The 21,459-nt window shown below is 41.6% G+C and overlaps 1 protein-coding gene and 1 long non-coding RNA gene across 7 annotated transcripts in view; one reads left to right on the forward strand and one right to left on the reverse strand.

Moving 5' to 3' along the window:
* Positions 1-10,410, reverse strand: part of LOC142788233 (protein fem-1 homolog A-like) — a 26,001-nt gene extending 15,591 nt beyond the window's left edge. Inside the window, exon 1 of one of the 4 annotated variants that reach the window (XM_075884822.1) lies at positions 10,272-10,410. The gene's annotated coding sequence lies outside the window, so the exon portion shown is untranslated. Of the gene's footprint in view, positions 1-1,051; positions 2,134-2,911; positions 3,117-3,169; positions 3,485-10,271 lie in introns of those variants that run through there. The other 3 variants (XM_075884824.1, XM_075884823.1, XM_075884826.1) reach the window with 3 other exon arrangements.
* Positions 5,414-21,459, forward strand: part of LOC119177263 (uncharacterized) — a 26,452-nt gene continuing 10,406 nt past the window's right edge. Inside the window, exons 1-4 of one of the 3 annotated variants that reach the window (XR_012889312.1) lie at positions 5,414-9,707; positions 9,783-13,798; positions 15,558-15,754; positions 19,338-19,631. This is a non-coding gene — a long non-coding RNA (uncharacterized LOC119177263). Of the gene's footprint in view, positions 9,708-9,782; positions 13,799-15,557; positions 15,755-19,337; positions 20,836-21,459 lie in introns of those variants that run through there. The other 2 variants (XR_012889313.1, XR_005110560.2) reach the window with 2 other exon arrangements.

The following is a 21,459-nucleotide window of genomic DNA, read 5'->3' on the forward strand; positions in this document are numbered from 1 at the left end:
TCACTGTCTTAAGCATCGGGACGATGCGTCTGAGGTGGGGGGCAATGCTGCGACAGGTTCGCCACATTCAAGTAGCGCGCCACAATCATCGTGGCACCAGCACCAGCAAGACTCGGCTCGGCTGGCATGCGCCACGCGTTCGTACGTTCCAACAACGAGGAAGAGGAAGATAGTCGGATCTGTGCCACTCGGCTACTCGAACTTGACGACCATAGTTTTTAGAATCGTGGGCACAAGTTCGCCCTAATAAAGACGCTTGTTTTTTTAACCTGTCGGCGTCAGCATCGCTACAATATCGTGATCACTCTAGGCCAACTTCTGCAGGAAGCAATAAAAATCAGGAGTTCCCAGTTCGAATTAAGCATTGTGGATATCGATGTACTCAAATTACTGGGAGTATTCTCGCATTGAAATACACGGGGCTGTGCAGACACCAAAGCATCAGTTTGAATGAACAAGCATCTAGTGTATCGCTGTATTTGAGGTGGAGAAAGATTGAATGGGAATACAGTTGGCTTTCTTGGATACAAGCTGCTTGTGCATACAAGCTGCTTGTGCAAAGTCTTCGAAAAAATGATAAACTGCCGACTTGTACATTTTCTTGAAACAAATAATTTGCTTGACCCATTTCAGTGCGGGTTTCGAGAAAGTAGATTTCAACTTAGATAGAACCAACATTGTTCACTTAATTTTCCTTGAATCAAAATAAGCACGACAACTGCCTAGATGCGATATCAGCTTGACAAAACTCATCATACAATGAAGTTTTCAATGACCTTACTGAAGTTGGACTGCCAACGTGTACATGCTTCTGATACCAACGTGTACATGAGCTACCTCACTCCTCATAGGTTGGCGTTGCAATATATGCATGCAAGCATAATTCTTTGCATCCTTGGGCATATCGTAATGAAAAAAGGACAGTGTTGCGTGTCCTAGCAAAGTGTGGACCACGCACGTAACCTGAGTAACTATAAGATTATGCACAACAAACAGAAGCTACATGCACTTACGGCGGAGGAGACAACTTGTGAATGTAAAGAAAACAAACCCATGATCGGCGACGGATGTCTCAGGCTGTTGCAAAACATCGCCCCCATAAAACATGAAGCTGAGGTGCTGTCATCAACGAAATCTCAGATCGTTCTCACTCAATTCAGGTGGGGTCGCAAGACAGTTTCAAGCGGCCCATGTGTTTTGCAGCACTGATGGCCGCCCATGTGCGCATCGAGACCTCATAATAGAAGCAGCAACTACTGACACTAGATGTGACCCTGTGTCTGATATAACGATACAAGCAAAACCAAAGCGGCTGGAAACTTGCAGTGAGAATCACCTGCAAACTTTATACATGTGGCGAATTTGGGAAAATATTTTTTTGCAGACTTAATTTTCCTTGACTTCTAGCAACAGCTCTCTATTGAATGCCATTCACTATCTTTAAAACGGCTCAAAAGAAAAAGAAATAGCCAATTTATAACGGCAAAAACATCCACTGACCCACGCACATGGGATAAATATAGAGCAACATCGAAAAAGTTCGATTCACTCCTGTCTAAATCCAAACGCACCTTCTTCTCGTCGACACTGCCAGCTCTGATTCGCACTAACCCTAAGCAGTTCTGGAGGACCATTAACCCCAAACACGTAAACCCTACAGTTTCCTTGCTTGACTCCTCAGGAACTGCTATTCCTGACTGCAAGGTTGCCGAGTCCCTTAACTCCACATTCTGCTCAGTATTCACCCGTGAGCCAGACGACGGCCCTGTGTCCCTTTCTACTAAATTGCACTCCATCATGCCCAGCATTACATTTCAACCACACGGCATCTCAAACGTCATCGACTCCTTGAAGTTATCTTCGGCCTCAGGCGTCGACGGCATAAATGCAAAAATTCTTAAAAACACCAAACACCTCTCTAGCATCATTCTTAGCCATATCTTCCAGCAGTCCCTCTCAACAGGTTCTGTTCCCCAAGATTGGAAAACAGGAAAAGTGGTACCTGTCCCCAAGAAAGCCTCAGATAACGCGTTTCGTCCAATCTCTCTTACATGTGTTTGCTCTAAAATAATGGAACATATCATTTACACGCACATAGCTAGCTTTCTGAAATCCGCAAAGTTCTTTCATCCTAATCAACATGGCTTCCAAAAAGGTCTCTCCTGCGACACTCAATTGGCACTCTTCCTAAGTGACATTAATTCTAAATTAGACATTAACGTCCCCGTCGATGCTATATTCATAGATTTCGAGAAGGCCTTCGACAAAGTTCCCCACAAGCGTTTGCTATCTAAACTTTCACATTTAAATCTTGACGAACATGTATTTGCATGGCTTTCAAACTTTTTAACTAACCGACAGCAGTTTGTCTACGCTAACAACAGTTCTTCATCCTTATCTTCTGTCCTATCAGGTGTTCCTCAAGGGACGGTCCTCGGGCCCTTACTTTTTCTCATATACATTAACGACCTACTAGACAATATTTCTTCAAGCATTCGGTTGTTCGCAGACGACTGCGTCATTTATCGCCCCATTATCGATCCCAGTGATAACGCAGCACTCCAGCAAGACCTAAGGAAGATAGACGAATGGTGCAACAAATGGCTCATGGTGCTAAACGTTCACAAAACATCCATCATGTCATTCCACAGGCGTCACTCCTATTCCACGTACAAATATTTTTTAAGTGGCTCCGCTATATTTCCTGTCTCGTCCACTAAATATCTAGGTTTTCTTATTTCTCATGACCTTACATGGTCATCCCACATAAATCGCATTACCAGTGATGCAAATCGCGCGCTGGGCTTCCTCCGACGTAACATTAACCTGGCTCCGTCCACAGTTAAATTATTGGCCTACGAAACGCTTGTTCGCCCAAAGCTGGAATTCGCGTGTGCAGTCTGGGACTTACCACAAACAAATTCAAGTACCATCCTTGAATCCGTTCAGAACCGTGCGGCCAGATTCATCTTTTCCGATTATTCATACCACACAAGCGTAACACTTCTTAAACGTAAAGCTAAATTGCCAAGACTCAAAACACGACGTACAGTAGCACGATTTTGCCTCTTCCACAAATTCTACAACTCGTTATCATGCGAAAGCCTCCACATAAAAACTGCTCACCACCCATCAAATCGCCTCAACCACTCAAAAGCAGTATACCCACCTCGTGCACGCACGAATGCCTATCTAAATTCATTTCCTGTTCTGACAGCCACCGAATGGAATAGCCTTCCTGAAAGTGTCGTCACCAAAACAAACCCGACTCTGTTCAAAGCTGCCGTTGAAAAACTTCTGTACTGATTATTTTTGTGTCATGTATGCGATTATCCTTAGTGGTGTTATCTGCTTCGCTGGTTGGCATTGTATGCTTTTTATGCTTCGTTGGTTGGCATTGTATGCTTTTTATTAACAGAGCGTGCTTGATACCCTTTCGTGATACGCTCGTGCAGTTTTTGTTTTCTTTTTTTGTTTTCTTTTTTTTTGTTGATCAGTTGTGTAATTTTCGAGCTTCAACACCCCTCATGTAAAACCCCACTCATTGGGGTCTTTGAGGTACCTGTAAATAAATAAATAAATAAATAGCTGGCATAATATTCCGACAATAATTATTGCCCAACTCGGTCAAATTGTGAAGCTAACATATCAATTCAACTTTTGGCTTGCAAAGTTTCTTTTCATTACAGAACTTCGATTACTGTAGCATAATATTGAGGATCACGCTTTTCTGTTTAGTTCGCCAACCTAGTGCATTTTTCCAACTACACACGCACAATGGTTTGCGCTAAAGTCTGCAAAAAAGTCTCTATGTTGCCCAAGTAGACAAATTCACAAACATTCTTATTGAGTGGCTCAACTAACGACTAGAAAGTGCTGGGAGCACGAGAAAAACATTTAACATGCCGAAATCGATGACAGAAAAGCGTCGATCACCGGTGATCGGTTTGAATAAGCATGATAACGAAAGTACAGAAACTAAACTTGCAAAAGCAAGTACGGATATAAAAATATGTGATTTTGGAAAAGACTTGCATTTTTCCAGTAGCATATCCTCTTAATGCCATTTGCTACTGATTGTATCCGCCGGAACTTGTTCGACAGCAGCATGCAGCTGTTGATGCTGCAGTTCATGCAGTGTAGTGATCTTAAAACATTTGAAATAGCGTCTACTATGTTAGAAATATTTTAAATTTGGCTTTTAACTAATCTCATGGTAGACTTTTATTTTTACTTTGTGAGCTATTCAGCATAAAGAGGATTTTTCAACATGACAGGCACCATGTTGCTTCAAGTGTGCAATAGCCTCTTGCACCGTCTTAAGACACCAACAAACTCGCGCTAATGGCACCATAGTGTGCTTATTTCTAAACTTTGCTAACCTTTATTGTATTTTAGACTCATAGGAATGACTGTTTTTTTACGCTAATATTGCTCACTTCAGAAATCAATGTTACAGACATCATAAGGTCTCATGCCACTAAATTGAGACTTAGTGACTCTTCCGAAAAGAATGCCATTCAGAACTCAAAGTGCCCCTCATCAGGCCACCTAGCAAATTCTAGTCGTTTACAACTGTTTACTTACCTAATAGAGAGCACTCTACCATAAAAATTTTTCCTATTCACTTTTAAAGTTGAGCCCTTTTTGCAGTGAGTCGCAATCTAACCCTTGTGAGATACGATCCTGAGCGCATGAAGCATTGCTCTTGTTAGCTCAAAATGTGTAGACCTGTTGAGAAAACCTTGCAGACCTTAATTAATGTTATTTCTTGTTCCCGTGTGGCACGATTTTTAAATATAGTTTTCGAGTAGGCTCACTCTTCAAAATTTTTGTTTATTTTGTAGCTGTTTTTATGACTTGCAACTTAATCTGTAAAATTTATTTGATCTTTGCATTCAGAAATTGCTCAAATGGAAAATGCAAAAATATTTGGTTTTGCTCAATATATAGTTGCGCCGTAATAATGCTGAGCAAATCAAATGTTATGTGTGCTCATGGGCTTGCTTTTATTATTTTTGCTAGAAAGAGTAAAAAAGGACGATCCTGACCAGCCAGCGGCAACTACGAAAGGGCGTGGAAAACGAAATAAAAGCAGTGTAAGTAGACATGTCGCTTAATTTTTCCAGAGCACTTCTGTGCTTGGGTGCGACATCTTTGAACACTTTTTGATGACTATATTTGCAATTCTCAGTGTTAGTGGATCACCATTATAGCGGTCGTCATTGCAGTGCAACATCTTAACAGGGTAGAGTTTCACTGCTACCAAGATTTAGGAAAGTTAGAGCTCGTTCTGTGACAAATGGGTTGTCAATAATACAGTTTGCCCAGCCAATCACCAAGTGCCCCTTTAGGTGGGGGGGGGGGGGGGGGGGCATACACGTGTAAACTAAAGTTGTTTTTGCCAATTCTGTCAAAATAGGGCCTGAAGGAAAGCAATAGGGATCAAACTTTTATCACTGGAACTTTCTGTATATTTAAATACCTTCATTTAATCTGAGCATGCGGCAAATGAATGCAGACAATTACCTTGCTGAACTTACTAGTACCATGCTTGATAAGCAGTTTGATAGGCTGCATTCCAGTACCTTTGTCAAAAATATAATTCTTTATTTGCTTGATATGAGTACCACTAATAATAAAATCTGCATATACTTTGAGCTTTCTTTTATGTAAAAATACATGACTAAATTCAGAAATATTTTTATTACACTTCAAATGAGATAATTTACTCAAAAATTCACAGCACAAGACAGTATATATTTTCATTTAGTAAGTAAAAAAATCGAGTGCATTGGAACAGAGTTTTGCGCATTGGGCACATTTGGAGACAGTCCGTCATAATATGCCCCTGATGAATGTTACTTGCACTCGGTGTAAAGTTCATTCGCACATTGCAAGACTAAGGTGGAAGATGGAAACGTGGCTCTTGCGATGAAGTGGAATACAGCAGACTGACACTTGCATGTGCAGTTTACACACTTTGTGGCCATTTGAATTAAAACTGTTGTGGCTGTTAGTGGGGAAAATATACAGTAGAAAACAGCAAATCTGGGAATTCTGTAAAAGCATTTACTAACACAAGAAATATCTTTCATATTGTCCTTCGCATTTTCATACATGTTACAAAAAAAAAAAAAGAACTCGATTACAATTACTTAATTCAAAATGGCCATCACTTCTCTCTCCAAGAATAGTTGTGCTGTTACTAAATTACAATTGATAACTTTCACATAATTGACCTTTTGAGCTTAACAAATATAGAATGATATGGCCCTTTAATTTTATACCTTAGAACTTTCACGGGGTGTTGGTTTACACTCTAAATATTGCTTTTCGAAATCTGTTGCACTACTTGACTAGTTTTCTTCTGTATGCAACAGCGGTGACTATGAAGGAGAGGTTGGTGTGGTAAAGCTTGGTAGTGGATATCTTCTGAATCCTTTACAAAATGCAGTGCTTTTAATTATTTCTGGGGCTAACGGAAAGCACACTTGATGACAGAAGAACGCTTGCAAGAACTGATGAAAAAGTCAAAGGGGTTTGTTACTGGCGTGATATAAATTTACTACCAGTGCTTACACATAGTAGCCTCTTTTCAATTCGGTTGCTAAAGTATGGTGGAGCTTGACCCTGTCAGCATCTTTTTGCGGTTTTTTTTTTGTGAAAACTGAAGAGTGATTATGATGGATGCTAGTAAATGTTACCATCCGAGGGTGTTCGCAGTTGATGTGTTTCCAATATATGTTCCCATACAATTAACAATTACGAGATCGATAATGCAATTTAAAAATGGGTATCTGAATGAGCCCTAAAACTCATTTAGTGTGTTATAATCGCGAAATTCGGTGTATATGAGCCAGGCATCCGACGGGGAGAAGAGGGTTCATCTTGCGACCATCAATTTCTATTCGTATAAATATTGGAGGTTATTAAGGCGGAGTTTCAGGGTGCTAGACGCTCCAGCTGGCATGTTTTATTTCCTATGGGTGATGTGAATTGAACATCACATGCATTTCACTGTCCTGCCATACAATTTCTAAGGGGTTTCATCACTCTCTCTTTAGTCAAAGTTTTGTCCCACTCTTTAGCTCTCAAGTGTATAACTTTTCTCACCCATTATAGTTTCCTTTGCCTAAAGGTGTAGCGTAGAATCCCGAGTAAGCATTCCCCCTCCTCCATCAAGTCAAAATTGCCGACCAAGTGGAGGGAGGTGCTTTCTTGAAACAATTCAAGATGGTTTTCCCACTGGGAAAAAAGCTGAGTGCTTGTGGACTTCTTCAGAAGTTTTTTCACCGTTATTTATGGCTTAGCACATTACAATGATCGCCCACTACACAAACGCAATGCGATAAATTATTGATATGTGGGGTTTAACCTCCCAAAACCACCGTATGATATTGAGAGACGTCATAAAAGAGGGCTCCAGAAATTTTGATCTTCTGGGATTGTTTAACTGGCACCCAAATCTCAGCACACGGGCCTACAGCATTTTCACCTTCATCAAAAATGCAGCCGGGATTCGATCCCGCGACGTACGCGTCAGCAGCAGAGTTGTTTATCTACTAGACCATTGCAGCAGGGGACAATGCGATTGTACCACAGGAAGTGTGGCATGGAAGGGCCTTTGATGGAGAAATGCAACAGCTCTTAGTAATAAACACAGATCTTGGATGGCTTACTTTCGCTGTCTACTTTGTCGTGATAGGTACCATTTTGGAATACAGATCTTGAAGGCCATTTGCTCACGGCACCCTGAAAGTCGTCCTGTGTGTATTCGATTAAGTATGGAGTGCGATCATTATGCGGGCCAAAACAAAATGAAATTTTGAAGACAAATTTGAGGTGCTTAGAGATTGAGCAGCTGAGTAGAATTGGAGGATTTAAAAGGAACGCACTGTGGATATGCTGCTTGATCGGGTTTGGAATGACAGAAAAATTTCAAAGTAGCTGTGGCATGGGAAGCCGGGATTACTCGAGAAAGGGTTCTTGCTTGGAATTGTTAAATTGCAAGATTATCTAACCGTGAAGTCGATTACATGTAAATGTATGCAGTTTATTATATACAGTTCTGTGGTGTAGCTGTGTAACATTGAAATTATTAATTAAATTTGAATGCCTCAATGCTGGCTAATGCAGTAATAAATAAATGGAAGAACACAGCGAGACATTTGGGAATACGATGGGATACATCATCGTGGACTGGTGCAGACGAGACGGCAGCTGTGAGGAGAGCAGCATTCGCTTTGCAGAATTTTACAACTGAGGAGCATTCTTTCGGAGTTGCAACATTCTGTTTACCAGCCTTGCATTTTTTTCGGAAGCATTGTGCCAGTGACTCTGCAGACCTAATAAAATTTTAAACATGTTTTAAATTCAACTGATCTTCCTTCTTTTTTTGCTGCTGTAAACACAAAAAGGCGACCTAATTGCAATATGTCATACCAACAAGCTGTGCTTTATCAGTCATGAAAGTTGAAGAGCGATGTTAAAAAAACTATTTTCAACAGATTTTAAAGTAACATTTCTGCCGTTTCCACGTAGAGGTTTGTGCCGCTGCTGCATATTTTTGCTCGTGCCGTCGCCACCGTACTGAGAGTTCCCACACCGTCACCATCGCCACACAATAATATCTCTTCGCTTCCGTTGGTCACCGGAACTGGAAATAAGAACATAAAATGCATTACTTTGCCGGTGCAACTCTTCTCGATGTGTTCTTGCAGTGGACAGTCCAGCTGCTACTGATTAGTGGGAGCTCAGCCAGCAGCACAGCCTCTCTTTCCGGTTTTTCCGCTTCGTCATTTTGATGTTGTGAAGTTTTCACAACTCTCGGCTCAGATTAGAGGTACAGAATGCACTCTGTCTATTAAGAAAAGGAATAGGAAAGAGCTCTACAAGCCAACCACCTTTGAAGCCGCTATCTTCTTGGCGTTGTGTCACAATTTCCATCATGTTTGTTTGTTTTCCTTTTTCTTGGTCAGCTCATTGGGGAAAAACGAAAATTGCTGAGCACGTGCACCTCCAACCACAAATTAACCTCTTCAGATGGTACTCTCACCTTGTGCTTCCTGCTATGGGCACAGTTACCAGCATGTTCTTGGTAAATTTTTATAGCTTGGGAGCCATTATCGATGTCTAGCCCTAGCGGACTGTCGATTGAAGCTGCAGTTTATTGGGTCAAGTTCAGCGACCAGCGCAGCCCCAGCTTCCGGTGCTCCTTCGATAACGTCAGTTCGATATTGCTGTGCTCTACTCCACTACTTATAGAGTGCAATGGCTCTTAGTTTTTTTGTAAATGGCTCCCAAACAATAGCTTGTTATTGAAATATTTTATTATATATATATATACTTTGTATGTTTATGTAATTATTTTATATTGTTAAAATGAAATGGTGAGTAGGTAGTCTAATAAAAAAATATTCATGGCTTTTTAGTGTGTGGAGCTTCTATAATTGGACTGTGTACGTTGTACTTGTAATGGCTCATGGTATGCCTCAATGCCAAACGTGTTCACATATATGACAGATTATGAATTTTCCTGCTGGCATGCAATACACAAATCATTGCAGCATCAGTTTTGCTCAACGATAAACTTCTGAGCCAGTTGTCACCATATACCCGAAAAACGTATGAGAAACTCATCACTGGACTGTGTCAAAAACAGCAAGAAGGTTTCAGATGAGACACCATGAAAGCAAAAAAACTTGGTAAGTGTTTCTCTTTCATGGATACATCTAGGCAATGCAGTGCTTGGTTTTATAGTTTCATTATTTTATTTGCAGGTGTGCTGCCAAACTTTCGGAAAACGCCAACGTTTTTATAGGATCCAAAACTGTTTGATGCGCGGGGATATGTTTGGCGCAAAAAATCATGTTTTCGCCAAAATGAAGTAGAATGTAGCAAGTTGTCACAGTTATGGCGCAGCTATCACATTACCTCACTGCATACCTATTTCCTGTGCGATTTTACTATGTTGAGCTGCCGCAAGATGTCATCTTTGCGGGATACTTCTCGCTGTGCATATATCTGAGTGGATACATTTGAGATGGCCTTCTGGATCTGAGATGGGTCATTCTGCTGCGACGAAAGAAAAGGTTTATGAGCATTTACGTGCTTCACTTATTCAACGCAATCCTACAGATCCAAAATTTTCGTATATTCTTAACGCATCAAACAAATGCGATTACAGCAACCTGCCTCAGAAACAGCAAAACGCGTTGGACACTCGGAGGACTGACATTTTGTACGGCTACGAAAAGATCAATTTTTACCGGCAGATCCTTGCATCGGGGCGCATTTTCTTCCGGCGTCGGGCTCTCCATACCTCACTGTCTGCACGTATCAAACGTAATATTTGCACCTGTTGTTCGGTGCCACATAACTAGCAAAAGTATTTTAACTGATCGCTGTGATAACATTGTACACACGGAGGCATTGCGAAGGTTTATGCTACCCGCCTTGCGCATTGTTTGTGATCGAGCGATGAACCACAGGATGAACTCAATGTGACGAACGGCAGACAAACGATAACAACGATTGATGGCGGTACACTTTATCGTCGCTAAACACGCGTTACCATGTTGACGTAAAAGCAAAATTACCTTCAATGGAATTTTTTCTACATCAAAATTTATGCTTCAAAAAAAGTCGAAACCGAAAACAGCGCGTGGATAAAAACGAATAGGCAGCGTCGCCTGCACCGCGCGGTGCAGCATCCAGCACCCACACGACTTCTGCACCGCACGGAAGTGACGTCACTTTAAAAATTATTACTTAAAGCTAAGTAAATGTGTAAATTATTCGTGTGTAATGCGTTAAACCTACAAAAAGTTTACTAAGCAGGTGTTTCACGAGTCAATCAGCCTAGGTTTGTTATTTAAATACTTATTACAAGTATTTTAAATACAGGGGGCGTTATGGGCACTGCGGCTGCGAAAGGTAAACACTGCGATATAGGCACTGCGCCGTGCTCCCGACCGGGTTGCAGAGATTAGGTGCCTTTTCTCATCTTCTAACCACTACCACCACGATATAGTAACCGCCTGCGCTGTGTGTATGTAGGTAGTGCAAACTCCGATGAAATCGTGGCCATGGCCTAGGCCACTCACAAGGAGGACTGGAGTGTCGTCGCTGCTTCATGTGAATGCTGGATGCTTAGTTGAACCTGGTGGTTGGAGCTAGCGCGGCCGTCCACCGCGCCGCAGCTTCATCTGAGTGTGTGCGCCATAAAGTTTCTCAGTATGATGTGCGGATTACAGTTGTTGGACGTACGGCATTTTCTAGATTGCAATGCCAAGCGTGATGTTGTCAAAAGTTAAAGTGTTCTTGCTGCCGAGTTTTTCTTGTCACGAAGGACAAGGTCGACGATGAAATAAACGCTTTCGCGCAGTTCAAGTGTGCGTTCAAGACAAAAAAAGAAAGCTGGCTCGGAGTGTGGCAGAAGTGCATGAAAAGATAGAAAGGCAGCTGCAAAATTTAGGGACCATCTAAACTCCCTTAGAAATGAGACAAGCCTAGAGCAGAAGTTTATAACTGTAGCTCAAGGTGTTAGCCTAGAAGGGGACAAAGCTATTGAATATAAGAACAAGGCTGACAGAAAAATTTCAACAAGGATGTGCTTTATGCACCTTAATAGACAAGCATGAATCAAGTGGTGCAGTGGCTCCATTTTCACAAAGACAGTGGGAAAGGGCTAAAAAAAAATGGTTCCTGGAAGTACATCAACAGGCCCTGATGGCATCCCAATTATTCTGATAAATGCATTGGGTCCCAAGTCTAAGCAGACTTTGAGAGAGGCAGCGAGCAAAACAATAATCAATCGTGAAGTCCCCGATGGATGGAAACATAGCAGGATGAGCATGATCTATAAAGGAAAGGGGGACAAAGCTGACAAAAACAACTACCGTCTTGTAACAGTGACACCAGTGGTCTACAGGCTGGCAATGCAGATTATGAAGGAGAGACTGCAGGCATGGGTAGAGGATGACGGGGTGCTGGGGGAACTAGAGAATGGTTTTCAGCAACACAGGAGGTTGGAATACAATTCATTATCAATGATGCAGTGCATCGAAATAGCAGAAAAGGAACACAGGTCTCTCTGGCTATCATTTTTGGATATCAAGGGAGGGTACGATAGCATGGTTCAAGAGGACTTGTGGGGAATACTGGACACACTAGGTGTGGGAGATGGAGTCGCTAATTCTTTAAAGGATATCTATAAAAGTAACAAGATAGTTATAAAATGGGAAAAACAGGCATCCTAGCTTACAGAGATAAAAGGGGGGCTTAGGCAGGGGTGTCCTCCGTCACCCTTGTTATTCGTGTTGTACCTATAAAGATTAGAGGCCAAACTATAGGGGAGTGGACTTGGCCTCAAGCTCTATTTCATCAAACAAGAAAAACTCATTGAACAGGCATTACCAGCATTGACGTACGCAGATGATAAAGTACTACTGACCGAGAACAAGGAAGATTTGCAGAGATTGATGAATATCTACGGTAATAAGGTTGATGGGTTAGCTTTCAGATTCAGTAAAGAAAAATCAGCAGTCACGATTTTTAATGGTAATGAAGGTGGTGAGCTTAGGATACAGAAGGTCACGCTAGAGATAAGAGATGAATACAAATATCTCTGGGTGAATGGATAAGCAATGACAAGGAGTACCTAAAGGAACACGAAATATACGTAATGACCAAAGGTAACAGAAATGCAGCGGTGATGAAAACTAGCGCACTGTGGAATTACAATAGGTATGATGTTGTGAGAGGAATATATATGAAAAGGCGTCATAGTTCCTGGTCCGACTTTTGGCAATGCGGTCTTGTGCATGAGATTAGAGGTACAAGCAAGATTAGAAATTCATCAACGTGGAATAGGCAGGCTCGCTTTAGAAGCTCACGGGAATACACATAATCAGGCAGTACAAGGTGACATGGGATGGACATCATTTGAGGGCAGGGAAGCTAACAGCAAGATGAATTTTGAGAAGCGATTGAGAGAAATGGGGGAGGAGCATTGAACTAGGAAGGTTTTCAGGTACTTGTACAAGAGAAATGTCGATACCAAATCCAGGAAGAGAACCAGAAAATTGACGGGTAAGTACTTAGAAAAGTGCAGGGGGCCAAATCAAAAAGAAGTATCGGTTAAGAAGAAGGTGTAGGAAACGGAGACCGGCATGTGGAGAACTGGCATGATTAAAAAGTTTGCACATCTATCGAACTCCTAAGCAGGATACTGTCAAGGAGGATCTACGATAATACTCGGGGTAGTTCTCTACTGTTTGAGGCCAGGACCAGGACTTATCGGGCCAAAGACGAAGAGGTAGACACGGTATGCAGTGCGTGTAGAGAGGAAAAAGAAACTGCCGAACACCTGATAATGTTCTGTAAAGAGCGCGCAGAGTTTTGCAAAGCACTGGGGTTCAAGGACAGCCGGGGCAAAATAGACTTTAGACGGGTAGAAATACGTAGAAGGAGGGAAATACGTTGCTCTTGGCGCGAGCCTCTCCGCGTTGTTTTCTGTCACAAGCAGTTTCGTAACATGAACGCTGAGGTTCCACGCTCGTTATGCGTTGCTGTGGGTCTTCCTACTTTCCGTACGTCTTTAGAAGTTGTCTTATGTTAATGCCTTGAATGGTGCTCCACCGTTCAGTGATGTCGGTTCTACTTCTATGAGCTCTAACAGACCTCGTTGACGGAAGAGGAGAACGCTCATTACGAGTCCATGACGAATCGTTACAAGGAAAAGCAAGTGGGATCCTTGGAGAACAACTTCACGTCTGATAGGCGTACCATTGCAGTGAGTCAACACGCTGTCTTGCTCTTTTTTTTACTCGTCTCATTCATTTCATCACGCAAGGAGTTGCTCAGCATGTAGTGCCTCATGCATCGTCTTGCAACGAGGGCTTGAGTTGGCAATGTCTTGTGCAAGGTCGTTCCAGTCCTTCCCTGCTCGAGAAAAAGATGAAGAGGCGAAGGTGACTGTGCGAGCATGAGGACAGGCAACATTTATGGGGTGACAATGTGATAGGATGTGTGTGATGGTGACGAAATATACGGTGGTTGTTATAGTGCGCTGTGGTAGAACTTATGAAATAATGATAAACTAGCAATGAGGAGTCGGTGATAAATTGTTAGTAAGCCTGATTCCGCTTTGAAAGATGTTACTCTGAAATTGTATGAAGAGGCGAAATGAATGAAACTAATGGCACGATTCTCTCGAATGATTTTCCCACGTGACTGATGCACAACCTGGGTTAGAGCAAAAGTGGCATGAATTACTTTGTGGTCACTTATTTTATTAAGGCAGGTGATGGAAGGTAGCATTTCCGGGCTTGTGTGCCACACTTGAATCGCAGCACATCAGACACCAAAATGATTACTTTTACATTGATGCGGTATTCAGTGGGAATATAAATTACATTCCAGTAACGATTTGAAGGCATATGGAAGGCACGACATGAATTTTTATTGCCTTTTGAAGTAAATATACAGTAGTACGTTCGAGTTGCATTAAGTTGTACAGATAGGGCGGTATGGTGAAATCGGTAAATACTGAAGTGCCATGCATGTTCTGGGACTTGTCTGTGAATGTAAGTTCACTTTAGGTTTTTTCAGTAGTAATGTTTCACGGCTCTACAGTTTCACCTTGTACTATTTCTAGGCTGTATAAAGCATGTGAAGATTAAACCAATCTTGACTGCATTTCATGTGCAAAGCTAAAGCTTTCTTTGTTACAGTTAGGTCAGTTGAGAAGCAATTCATGCTTCGCTGTCAGCCTAATCATTGTTTCACAAATAAAGCAAGTAGGAGCAATGTGCATATAAAAAACTAAACAGGTTTGCAATCGGTTTTTGTAGAGCTTTGGACATTTTACGAATTCGGAGCTTTTCATTCTTAGTCAGTTTTTATGCTGGCCTTCCCGAGTTGTCGTGGAATCTGCAAAAGATTTGTTTTCCATGTCATCTTGTATTGGGTAGATTGTGCTGAAATGAAACCTGATGTCACGGTAGCTTGATAGCAGCTAAAGTATAGCGATGCCAAGCTTGGTCACAGGTTCAATCTAGGACATATACTAATAACCTTGTCACCAATCAGATTAGTAGATATAGACAACGTTTTTAAGTAACAACTTTCAAGGTTCATGCCCACTGATTGAATTGTTCAATCTCTGATGTATTACAGTAGTGTCATCAGTAGTCAGCCGCGTAAGATTTAGGTAACGTTAAGTAGCAACTTTCAAGGCCCATTCATCCATACTTATTGAATTGTGAGGTCCAGCATGTATTGTAATAATTTCATCTCCATTCAGATACATAATATTGGGTAGTGTTAAAGAGGAACTTTTGAGGTTTCTGTCTAGGTTCGTGTGTCAAGGTTGATGCTTTTGTTGAACGTAAACAAAGCCAGACAATCTTAGTCAGTGCTAGCTTCTTGCTACCTTGTGCATTGGGCATGATTTTCAAGGACTTGAAACTATTAGTGAAGGAAATGTTAGCTCAGGGGTGATAGTAGTCTGCTTCGAAGCATGAAACTGCTGTTCCTACACCTGATTGCAGTGGCAGAGATGGCAGAGAAGGTCACGACGAGTTCCTGGATGCCTATCGGACATTCTTCAGCGAGCAGACTCCGCTGGTGGATTCCTTCAGTGAGGTATACCGTAAAGCAGTCAAGTACCTTCACGAGGAGGCGATTTATCACTGCACTATAGTGGCCCGGCGTTGTCTGGTTTGGCCCGGCGACAAAATATCTTCAGGTATGAGTTCATTGCTCCTTTTATGACACAATAACACCTTTACTTTATTTACGTCTCAGTCAGAATTTCTACGGTACACTTAAAACAGTACAGAAAGGTGGCCTAGTTGGTAGTTCGTACTCGTTTAGCGAACTGGGAGGGCAGGAACACGCAACAGACAGAAAAGAGCCACACAGCACGAGTGAGCAATCAGGCTGTGTGGCTCTTCTGCGTCTTTTGTGCATGTTTCCGCATTCCCAGTTCGCTGAAAGAGCTTAAAAAAGTACTACACTCAAATCTCAATATAACGAACCCAGATATAATAAAAAATTGGTTATAATGAAGTAAGTGAAGAAAAGTTGCAATAGATATAGTGTTAGAAATAGACATTTATAACGGATTTTTTGATATAGCAAACTTTTTTTCATGTAAGATGTAACTTTGTTGTAATGAGGTTTGAATGTATTAACATCTCGTGTACTTTCTTGGTCTTGGCTTCGATTTCCACCAGTATTCATTAACATTGTGTTAAAAAAAGACATGAGCTCTCAAAATCCTCTCCCCCATTTGTAGCGAAAATTCTTTTCCGGCAAACTTCAGGTAGTTGTATGCGAGGGCTTACTCGATCATGTCCCGCATGACGTGAGCTGTCTATGCTGCGAGTGGTACTAACACTCCTTCCATGCACATAAAATACCCCACAAATTGGATGAGGGGACCACGACCACCGTAGCTCATTTGGTAAGAGCATCGATTGCATAATCGTACGTTGCAGGTTTGATTCCCGACGGCGGCAAGTTGTCTTTTCATTCCCCTCATGTGTGTATCGCAATGGCAACATTACACTAGAGCTATATGAATACCAAATTTTAGGTGCCAAGCGAATTCGAATGTTGAAGTGTGAGTGCAAATGGAATGGAATGTTTTGAAAATTTTTCTTGTATATTTCTAAAATCTTTTTCGGATAGTTTAATGCGAAATTCCAGGGGAAAATTGGAAAGGATTCCTAATTTCAATATATCTCTAATCTTTTTCGAGTACCTTGAATTGGAATTGCGAGGCAAAAAAAATTACAAAGGATGCACAAGTACTTGCTTATGATATATAGCAACATGAAAGTGTTTCTTTTCGCTAGGTTGATGAAGCACTGGTGGGGTGGTATCTATAGTTGTCTTATCAAGAATGAGGCAATGCAGAGGCTGAATTGTATTTGTGTAGATGATTTGTTGCAACCAAAGTGTCACCAAGAACACTTTAGAAGCGAAAGGCCTAGATGCTACTTCCTCGTCCTCTCCTCCTCTTTCAACTTCCGTGGAAACTCAACTGATATGGCAGACAAAGAGTTGCTCCCTTCAAGTTAGAAGTTCCGAATCTTCAAGTCAGAGTTCTGAATTTTTTAAAGACATTGTCGCATACTTCACGGCCCATTACTTGTAATGCTGTAAATTTAGCAGGTGCCCATCACATAAAAATTTAAAAATAAATAGATTCTGCATGGAACCAACATCGTGCATTTCCGGAAACTCGGAAAAAATAGGAGCAGGAGGATGAAAAAGAGAGAAAGAAATGTTGCATCCAGGCGGAGGTCGGAATATTTACAAAATAACGTGGCTGATACCCCTACTTAGGAATCGGTATAACACGAAAGTCAAAGGTGTCTTTACAGAGGTAGTTGGGCATTTATTGTGCATTGCTTCAGCAACAGCAATAAATTGCAAAGTTATGTTAGGAATGGCAAGCAGCTCGAAACTTGCAGTGCATACCTCAAGCAGAAATAACGCACGAAATTAGCATATGCAGAACGAGCGCAGACTAACAACTGTCAAGCTCGAAACTTAGAGTGCACTGTTCAAACAGAAAGAAAAACGCATGATCAAGCAGAAAGAAAGACACACTAAAGGAGCACAAGTATACGCAGGACAAGCGCGAACAGCTCTCGCAATAATTCCTGCATCTCATGTCAGCAGCGTGCTCCTTTCGTAAAAGCGGCCATAGTAGCGTGCGAAGTGACCTTTGTCTTTTCCCTTGTGACAAGTTCGATGAGCCCTCGCTTAGGAGAGACCACTCTCTCTCCTTGTAGGCAGGGTTTCATGGAGGCGACAACCTGGAGCTCAATGTGCCGTCTCATGGAGCCCAGTGTGCCGTCTCGCCACTGATGAAGAAAATGCGCTAAAGATTTGAAGCGCTGAGGGCAACCGAACGGTGTATGCGGTGAGCACTCTAGGCAAGGCACGCTCAGTGGTGTAGTGGTTAGCGCCGCGCGCTGAAAACCTAGAGGTTACTGGTTCGATTCCGCGTGACAGATGCTTGCCTTCTGGTTTTTTTCTTTGCAAACTCTTGGTAAATATTTTCAACGTCACTTCCGTGATGGAAGTACGCCAGCAAAGCCTCTGTGGACCTCGGTATTTTCGTGTTAAAAAAAAAAAAGCTGGAAGCCGTTGTTAAGTAATTATCAGCTACAGCAGACTCATGTGCAGAAAAACCACAGAGAATCAGCGACCTGACGGGCATCATCGAGTCAAACATCCTTAGGAAGAGTGCCAAGACCAAGCAGCGGGAGATAGTTTTATTCATATGAAAATTCAGAAAAAGCAACAAGATGTTGCATAATAACTGTTCCTTAGTTTTTGCTACCTGAATAAAAGTTTGCGATTCGTGTTAGACTGAACAAGATTACTTACGCAGCTTTAAGAAACTATGATTGAATGTTGTCTGAAAAGAAAACGTCACTGGAGCCATGTTTCTGACGTCTGCTGCATTGATGTTGCGTTTTTTTTTTTTTTTTCACGAATTATAGTTACTTGAAGCCTTTGTCTTCCCCTGAAAGTGTGTGATTGGGTTTCTAACAGACAGTGTGGTCCTTGAAAATTGGTACACATAGCCTTGAATGTCCTTGAAAACCATTGAATTTTTTCATGTAAACAAGCATGAACCCTGAGCTGGTGATGGTGCCGCTTGGTTTCTTCACATTGTTGCCCACTTCCTGACCTTATAAGGACACTGAAGGGACAAACAAATGTTTCCTGTAGTTGTAAATTACTAAAGACACTGTGCATGCTGTGAAAAGATGCTTGACAAGTGCAAAATACAGGTGGTGTCAACTTGAGGTCGTGATAATGAACAGCGCAAAAAAAATATATATACTGAAGAAAGAACCACCAAGACAAGCTCCGACAGCAGACTGAAAAATTAGTGCACATAACCTGTGCTTAAACGTCATTTTTTTTCTTATTATTATTATGCATTCATGCCTACTAGCCCAGTTTGAACCTCTTCAAGTCCCTACACTAGTCGCTGTGTCATTACATTTTATAGTGTCTGCTAAATGAGGTACGTTTTTTTTTCATGGGCCCAGAGAACGAATGAAATTTGGAAATTGTGTTGACCAATGGAGAAAGAAAAAAAAAAGCCTGATATCTCACATCACCACTTCCAAGACCACGCTAGGAAATCTGAAAATTTTTATTTTCTCCTTACTCGTAAACCTATGGTGGTAAAATCGATGATGCTAAAGTTTTCATAGAAAATTTGTGTGTCTATAATCACCGTTTCACTTTATAACCCTTTTATCATTCTGTTTTTTTTTTTTTTTTTCTGTTTCCAGGCGAAGACACTCACGGGATCCCTATCACGGGTTTCGAGCTGGCTACGCCTGACTGCCGGGCTGTTGTGTGAGACCTGATGGCCCATTTCCGACCCTCCCCGGACGGCCTAGCTCTGCCACCGTTCTTCTGTATGCCAAACAACATGCCCCAGGCCGACGGCTACCTGCGGTGGCTCGTAATGCATGGAGATTGAGGGGTGGAGGTGGAAGAAGTCTCGACTAGATTTGTTTTCATTGTAATTGTGATATTCATATATTTATAAAGGGTGCAATAAATTCTGTTAGTTTTGAAAATTGGAGAGTGATCAATTCCAACATCGCATGCCGCTTTGAGTCCTTGAAAAAGTTGCAACAGGTACTGGAAAGTCTTTGAATATGCTTGAATTTTCGGTTTGGAAACCTGTACGAATGCTAGACCGAATTCATTGCAACGTGATGTGGTTATCTTGAGCTGCTGAGCATACCAGCAGTGACTAATATGTCTTTTTTGAATTATGAGCACTGTACATACTTGGCTGTGTTCAGATTGCGGCTTTCTAAAGGGAAACTGAAGAGGCCAGGAAAATGGTCTACTAGGTCAAGCATGAATGTGTTGTATTGTGCTCTATTGTAATTTTGAATATACGAATGCAAGTCAACCCATATATTGCGAGAAAAAAAAAAGAACTTGACTCATGTCTGTTTTCAAGAAACATGGCGTAAGTGCTATAATAAGCATGGTCAAGACCCATTGTACGTGCCGGTTTTTTTGGCAAGGGAAGGCACGGCCTTTGCGATGAGAATTCTCAACTGTTGGCAGCAATGAAATCTGGTATAGCGAGCATGGTTCTGCGGTTGATGCAGTATTTATTTTCTTGGCTATATCACTCAAAATCAGATCTTGACTAAGGGTTCCGGTGTGTGGAGCTTGAACGGCCGAGCTGCAGCATTCTAGGTTGTCGGTGTACATTTTTTCTAGAGTTGCTTTTAATTTTGGTGGTGTGTCGATGTACTGCAACTGTACGTGTTTAAAGTACCTGTGTAGCTGGTGCGAAAGTAGAGCTCCATTATCTCGATGCATTCACTAGCTTTGATCAAGCTCTTCTGGTTTCAGAGAGAGGTCGAAAGCTAAGTTTAGGTGGCATTTCCAAAAAAAGAAGCAGTTTTGCTGTTAGGGCGAAGCAACTAATGTGATAGCAAGCAATCCGAATATCACACGGATAACTACAAGCACCTCGATTACTTCAGCATGCCTCTGCAGCGCAAAGGAGGATGCTTGAAAAGAACGCGTAGGTATACTCGGGACACGTGCCGCTGTGTGTCGCCACCAGCGCTAGGATCTTTTGCTGCCATTTTAGATCGAAGGTTTTTCTTTTTTTTTATGTTGGACAATCATTGGAGCATAGAGGTTGTTTTGTTTTCACTTGTCCTCATCGGGCGAATAAGAACAGTGAAAATGGAGGAAAGGGTGGAGGTATATTTCTTATCTCCCGAAAAGCGGACCGGGCTGCATGCTCGAGTAAGTGCACTTGCTCGGATGTTTTACGATCGTGTCGCAAAATAGCAACATGTCATGCCACTGCCATGTATGTGTGTTCAATCCTGCCATGCAGGGGTCGTGTCTAAGTTTTTGCACCATTGTTACACATCTGCCTTCGAAAACATATTGTGACCAGTAGAAAAACAAATTACATTGAACATCTAAGTCATTATATGTTATGTCATCTGAAAACTGTTCTTGCTCAAGCTCGCATTTTTAAACAATAATTGTCCAATTATTGTGTTGCAAAATACAGTAGATTTGTAATCATTCAAACGATAATTCATACTTTTGGGCAATTCAAATAAAATTTAATTTTTTCGTGTGCCCTCTATTTTTTTATTGTATTTAAAAGCCTGTTAATTAAAACTTTTTCATTTGTTCAATTCATACTTTTTTCAGTTCCATGCCAGAAAATGTTTGCTGCTATGCCACTACAATCGAACTCTATATATGAGACACTGATATAAGAGACAAATGGGTATAAGAGACGCCAGTGTGCAACAGCACCTACAACATTGTGCCTACGGGTTGATAATAAAATTAATACATGGTACCTTGCTTATAAGAGACATCACGTATAAAAGACACGAATTGCTTTCC

This window comes from Rhipicephalus microplus, unplaced genomic scaffold, assembly GCF_043290135.1.
Source record: "Rhipicephalus microplus isolate Deutch F79 unplaced genomic scaffold, USDA_Rmic scaffold_48, whole genome shotgun sequence".
NCBI classification, from domain to species: domain Eukaryota; kingdom Metazoa; phylum Arthropoda; class Arachnida; order Ixodida; family Ixodidae; genus Rhipicephalus; species Rhipicephalus microplus.